This window comes from Antechinus flavipes, chromosome 4 (assembly GCF_016432865.1).
Source record: "Antechinus flavipes isolate AdamAnt ecotype Samford, QLD, Australia chromosome 4, AdamAnt_v2, whole genome shotgun sequence".
Classification (NCBI taxonomy): Eukaryota; Metazoa; Chordata; class Mammalia; order Dasyuromorphia; family Dasyuridae; genus Antechinus; species Antechinus flavipes.
Window position 1 is genome coordinate 433,847,318 of NC_067401.1, and position 6,742 is coordinate 433,854,059.

Genomic DNA, 6,742 nt, shown 5'->3' on the forward strand with positions numbered 1-6,742 from the left:
CTTTCCTTTCCTTTCCTTTCCTTTCCTTTCCTTTCCTTTCCTTTCCTTTCCTTTCCTTTCCTTTCCTTTCCTTTCCTTTCCTTTTCCTTTCCTTTTCCTTTCCTTTCCTTTTCCTTTCCTTTCCTTTCCTTTCCTTTCCTTTCCTTTCCTTTCCTTTCCTTTCCTTTTCCTTTCCTTTCCTTTCCTTTTCCTTTCCTTTCCTTTCCTTTCCTTTTCCTTTCCTTTTCCTTTCCTTTCCTTTTCCTTTCCTTTTCCTTTCCTTTCCTTTCCTTTCCTTTTCCTTTCCTTTCCTTTCCTTTCCTTTCCTTTTCCTTTCCTTTCCTTTCCTTTCCTTTCCTTTCCTTTCCTTTCCTTTCCTTTCCTTTCCTTTCCTTTCCTTTCCTTTCCTTTCCTTTCCTTTCCTTTCCTTTCCTTTCCTTTCCTTTCCTTTTTCCCCTTTTCCTCCTTTTCTTTCTTCTTCCCTAGACTAAAAAGAACAATTCTGAAATAGTTTGTCAACCCAGAGCTGAATTTTCCTTCTGGTCTAGCTTGCAATGTTTATTCAGGCTCCTAAAACAGAGCACTCTGTTGTAGTTTGGTTTTCTTTTTGAGGTGATTCTTCTCCTCACCCTCTACCCCCAAGCATGAGAATCAATTGAAAATGAAAAAAAATTGAAAATTAAATTCTGTGAGATTAACTAAAAGACTTGAAGTCCTTTGGATCTTATACCTGCTGAAAGTTATGAACTGTATGACCCTTAAGAAGTCTCCTTCCATATAAAATGGGAATGACAGGGTTTGCACAAACCATATCATCCATGTTATTTTGAGAATAGCTTTGACAAATTTAACATTTAAGTTACTACTATTAAAATTATTGCAATGGATTGTGAAACTGAAGCTATTTTTGATTAAATTTATGAAGATAATTACCACTATTATAGCTGCTACTGGTTTCCATTTGTATTATGCAGTAAAGCTTACAAGATGCTTTACATGTTACTTCTATTGTTTTTTTTTTTTTTTTTTTTTTTTTTTTTTTTACATCAAGCCTGTAAGGTAAGTGCTACTACTATCCTCATTTTGCATATGAAGAAACTGATTTAGAGGTCTTGAGAGGCTCCTCCAAGAATCCCAGAAACATGTTCTGATGTGGTATTTGGACCAGCTCTATCTAACTCCAAACTCCAAGTTCAGGACTTAAATCCAGTTCACTTACATGTTATTGTATTACCTCCCTGATGCCATGATCCTCTTAGAGAATGAAAGATAAAGAACCTCGGTGAGTAGAGCTGCCCCACTGAGGACACAACTGAACTGTTCTCCCTTCTTCCCCTCCCTTCTTCCCTCTCTACCTCCTTCCTTCCTTCCCCTTTTTCTTTTTCTTTCTTTCTCTCTCTGTCTCCCTCTCTTCTCCTCTCTCCCCTTTATCTTTCTGCCCTCCCTCCTCTTTCCCTTGCTTTCTCTTTCTCTTTCATGATTTTCCTCAATTTAATTCAGCAGCATGTGAACAGGAATGAAGGCAGCAGATGGTGAAAGTAATCCAAGGCTAAAACATGGCAGGCCAAGATAGGATAAAAACACAAAGGATTCAAGAATAAAGAATAGTGGGAGAATTGAAGATTTTCACCAGGGGATCAAAATGGGAAACACAGGAAATTGTAGTTAGTATAAAGAATTAAGGAATGGGAGTTTTAAAATCATGATGAGAATGAAGAATAAGATTGGGGTTGTAAAGTAGAAGGAATGATGGAATGACAAATATCATCAACAAAGAGACATGAATATGAAAGTAGAAGACTCGTGGATAATAAGGCAAGGGTATGGACATCTCTAGCACAGCTAAGTGGTATCATAGCACACAGAGTGCCAGACCTAGAGTCAGAAAAATTCATCTTCCTAAGTTCAAATCTGGCCTCAGATACACACAAGCTGTATGACACTGGGCAAGTCACTTAAACAGTCTGCCTCACTCATTGAGTTGTATTCATCAACTTTTCTTTTGCATGAGCTCTTTTCATTGGAAGTCAAAAACTTGGAGCCACAACAAAACATTCTTAAACTATTTATTTCTAAGAAATAGTAGTGGATTTGGAGGCAGAAGATGTGAGTTCAAATATTAGTTCTACCTAACTATTTAAGATAATTTCTTACCATGTTTGTGACAGCCCTCTTTGTAGTGGCCAGAAACTGGAAACTGAGTGGATGTCCAGCAATTGGAGAATGGCTGAATAATTTGTGGTATATGGATGTTATGGAATATTATTGTTCTGTGAGAAATGACCAACAGGATGATTTCAGAAGGGCCTGGAGAGACTTACATGAACTGATGCTGAGTGAAAGGAGCAGGACCAGGAGATCATAGTATACTTCAACAACAATACTATATGATGATCAATTCTGATGGGCGTGGCCATCTTCAGCAATGAGATGAACCAAATCAGTTCCAATAGAGCAGTAATGAAATGAACCAGCTACACCTAGCAAAAGAACTCCAGGAGATGACTATGAACCACTACATAGAATTCCCAATCCCTCTATTTTTGTCCACCTGCATTTTTTATTTCCTTCACAGGCTAATTGTACACTATTTCAAACTCTGATTCTTTTTTGTACAGCAAAATAACTGCTTGGACATATATACTTATATTGTATTTAATTTATACTTTAACATATTTAACATGTATTGTTCAACCTGCCATCTGGGGGAGGGGGTCGGGGGAAGGAGGGGAAAAATTGGAACAAAAGGTTTGGCAATTGTCAATGCTGTAAAATTACCCATGCATATAACTTGTTAATAAAAAGCTATAATAAAAACCAAGATAATTTCTTACCTAGTATCTTTAAAAGTAACCTCCATCCTTAAAGAATCTTCTTTAGATTGTACTATGCTTTCCTAGATTTCTCTTTTCCTCCAGCCACATTACTTGAAAAAAGCTATCTACATTTTCTCATTTTCTTTCCTCTTGCAATTTCACTGTTTTTCAAGGAACTCATTAACCTTATCAGCTTTCATGGGTTTAATGCTCAAATCTATGCAGATAATTTCCAGGTCCATATATTTATCCCAATTTCTCCCCTGAAATTCATTCCTACATCACTAAATGCTGATTGAACAATTCAAATGGGATATCTCACAAACATCTTAAACTCAACATCTCCAAAACTAAACTCAGTATTTCTCCTCAAACTTTTTCCCTCTTCCAAACTTCTTTATTTCTGACTAAGGCATAACTAATATTTTAATTTCTCAAATTCTCAGTCTCAGCATGATCCTTGCTTCTCTCTGTGTGTGTGTGTGTATGTGTGTGTGTTTGTCTATCTATATGTGTGTATATCTATCTATATTTGGTTTGTGTCTCTTTGTGTCTGTGTCTCGTGTGTATGTGTGTGTGTGTGTGTGTGTGTGTGTGTGTGTGATTCTGTGTATTTCTTTATCCCTGTCTCTATCTCTGCCTCTCTCTGTGTGTTTCTGTCTCTGTCTCTCTGTCTTTGTCTATCTGTCTTTCTGTTTCTCTCTCTCTATCTCTGTTTCTCTGTCATAGAATATACTAAAATATTGAGATCCAAGAGAATGTATGTAAGAAAATGGGTATAAACAGTTCAATTTTTTTGTTTCATAATTCTAAATTGGTATCTAGAACAGCTAGACCAATTTACAATTCCAATACTGCTATAAATATCTTCTTATAACCCCTTTAATATTGTTTTGAGGGTTGGTTTTCTGACAAATACATCATCAGCAAGTATTTTTTTTTAGGCTGAGGCAATTGGAGTTAAGTGACTTTGCCCAGGGTCACACAGCTAGGAAGTATTAAGAGTCCAAGTCCTCCTAACTTTGGGCTGGTGCTCTATCCTCTGTGCCATATAGCTGCCCCAGCAAACATTTTTTTTAAATGCCTATTTTGTGCAAACAACAACAACAAAAAAAGCAAAAAAAAAAAAAAAAAAAAAACTGGTCCTTGATGTTAAAGCATCCTCTTGAATCTTAATATTCTAATAGATTCTATGACAGTCATTGCAAATGTCCTCATTATTATTAATTTGTTAGTGCTTCTGAATAGGAGGCTCCCTTTCTACTTCACATCTTTTCCTACTCTAATTCCCTCTTTAGAAGGCTATTGCAGTAATTTTCATTATAAAGAGATTGGATTATTTTACTTTTATTTATTTATTTTGGGTATCTCTAGTGCTTAGCACAGTGCCTCTTCCACATGGTAAGCATTTAATAAATATTTACTAATTGATTGAGTTTTATGCCAGGTAACATTGAGAAAGTGTTGATAGTGACTGAAAGGTTGGTAGATTATTTTTTGGTTGGGCACCTAGGTTTTTCAGTGGTTAGAGCACTAAATCATTCTCAGACACTCACTGGCTATGTGATTCTGAACAAGCCACTTAACCCTGCTTGCCACAGTTTCCTCATCTGTCAAATGAAATGGAAAAGGAAATGGCAAAACTCTCCAATATCTTTGCCAAGAGAATCCCAAATGTAGTTATGAACAGTAAAAAAATGACTCAGAAACATCAACAAAAATAAATAACAAAATTTGATCTTTCTTCTTGATTTCTTAAGTCTAAGGTCTATGATTCACCTCCCTAGTTTGTCAATATAGTGCCTTGGAGGAAGAAATCAACATTCACAGGTGTAACTAAATAACACATTTCCCCTTAGAATTTGTCTGTACTCCCCATTGTGAAAGCATTTGCGTTCTGTTCTGAATTATTCAATTTTGTTCTCCAATATAATGTTATAAATATCTTCATGATAATAGCATTTACTTCTCTGTTCCCATTAGTAGTATGACTTATTTAATTGACTCTAATTTCATGGAGGCCTATACAGAAATATATCCAGAGAAGCTACTTGCCTTATTAGCTCATCTTTATATCATACTTCATAAATTTATATAATATCACATACATTATTTAATTAGTTCTTTATTTCATCATTAGGTAAATAGTAGTGGCATTTTTATTTTAGTAGTATTGTATTTAGTAGTATTTTACCAATGAATAAGAATGTTTATCAATGAAAACCATAAATTATACTGTGGGTTCATCCATTAGATTCTGAGCCTCCCCATTAGACTGGAAATCCCTTAGAATCAAAGACTGCCTTTTGCCTTTCTTTGGAAAATGTGCACTTAGCACAATGTATGTCACAGAGTAGGCATTTAATAAATGCTTATCAACAGGTCATTGACTGACTTGACTATGATCAAGAATTTAAATTCAGCTATTAGGTTTCCAAATTGCCTGTTTTTCTACACTTTAAGGAGAACCTGGGTGTTCTTCAGAAACCAAATCAGAGGGTACATTCTTCATCCATATTGGTCAATCCCATCTTGTAAGTCATTTTCAAAATCCATAGCAAACCAAGAATTTATAGGTTCACAAAACTTTTAGAAATTTCATTCCCATCCACCCCCTCCAAATATAAAAGAAACATCAACAGGTCTTTAAAAATAACTTCTCCTAAGAGACAGACAAAACTAAACTATCATTGGTGAAGTTGAGTAATATGTAGGGGTGAAAAACATTTTCTTCTATGACAAAGTATTTTAAGAGAACATTTCTCACTAATTGACAACCACTTTACAAGGGAAGAAATCTGAAAGGAAAGGCAAACAGCCTGATATTTTTATTTCTGAATTATTGCCCAATTTTCTTGATATTTCTCTGCTTGATAGAAAAAATAGAAATAAAAATAGACCCCTGGCCAAACACTACAGAAAATGTAGGCATTAGTTAGGATCACTAAAACTTTGCATTAACTTCAAAAGTTATTGTGAATCTCTATGTGTTTCTGTGGCTAGGCCCCAACACTATTAGAACAACAACCAAAAAAAGGTGGTTCTATTTTCTTTATTCTCTGTTTTTATTTTAACAGAGAATAGTGCCTGTTGAAGGGGGCGGAGGCAAGATGGTGGAGAAGGCACACCCGGCTTTCTAAGCTTCTCTTATTCCCCTCACAACCAACTATTAAAGTCAGCCTCAAAAATAGCTCTTCACTGCTTATATTCATGAAGATTAGAAGCACTACAATTTTCCAGCAGAAGAAAATCTGGAAGATTTCCAGGAAAGGTTTGTCCTGAGGGGCCAGGAACAGACTAGCACAGGCAGCAAGAGGCTAGTATCCTGAGCAGACAGTGGCGGGGGTGATCTCTGTGGCTAGAGAAGTTATAGAGATGACTCTGCTATAGGCTAACTGCTCTGCCTTGATTATAAAGCAGTAAACTGGCAGAGAAATTAAAGCCTAAAACAGAGGGTATGCTAAAAACGCCAGAACCTAACAAGATCTGGCTGTAACCACTCAAACCTGGAAGTGACTCCAGCAGACCCATAATACAGCCCTGCAGTCACATTCTGTAGTTCCAGGCTTTTGTGGGGACAGGTACAGATCTGCACAGCAGCGTGGCACAGCCCAAGGCAGCCTCTAATCTCCACAGTGGGGGGGCTCAGCCTGGGGCAATAGAAGTTCCCCAGCAGGACTGTGCTTCCCAGGGCAGAGACACTTCCAGTCCCTACAAGGCCATTCATTACTCAGCTGCTAATACCCACAGGCCCAAGGCTGGATTTGGCTTGGGATAGTGAAACTCTCACTGCTCAGCATCTAGCCCTAGGGCAGGCATTATCCCACACAGCAGAGGTTCTTTGCAGAGCACTTTCCCACCTCAGCCCTGCAGGCCTAAGTTACTTTCCAGTGGGGAACTCTTTCTCAGAGCACTCCAGTACCTCGCTGCTTTTTGTAGCCGGCTGG

The 6,742-nt window shown here is 37.1% G+C and overlaps 1 pseudogene; it reads right to left on the bottom strand.

Annotated features, from left to right (window-relative positions):
- LOC127561649 (ras-related protein Rap-1b-like) overlaps window positions 1-6,522 on the bottom strand; it is a 19,546-nt pseudogene extending 13,024 nt beyond the window's left edge.
- Window positions 6,523-6,742: the final 220 nt, after the last annotated feature.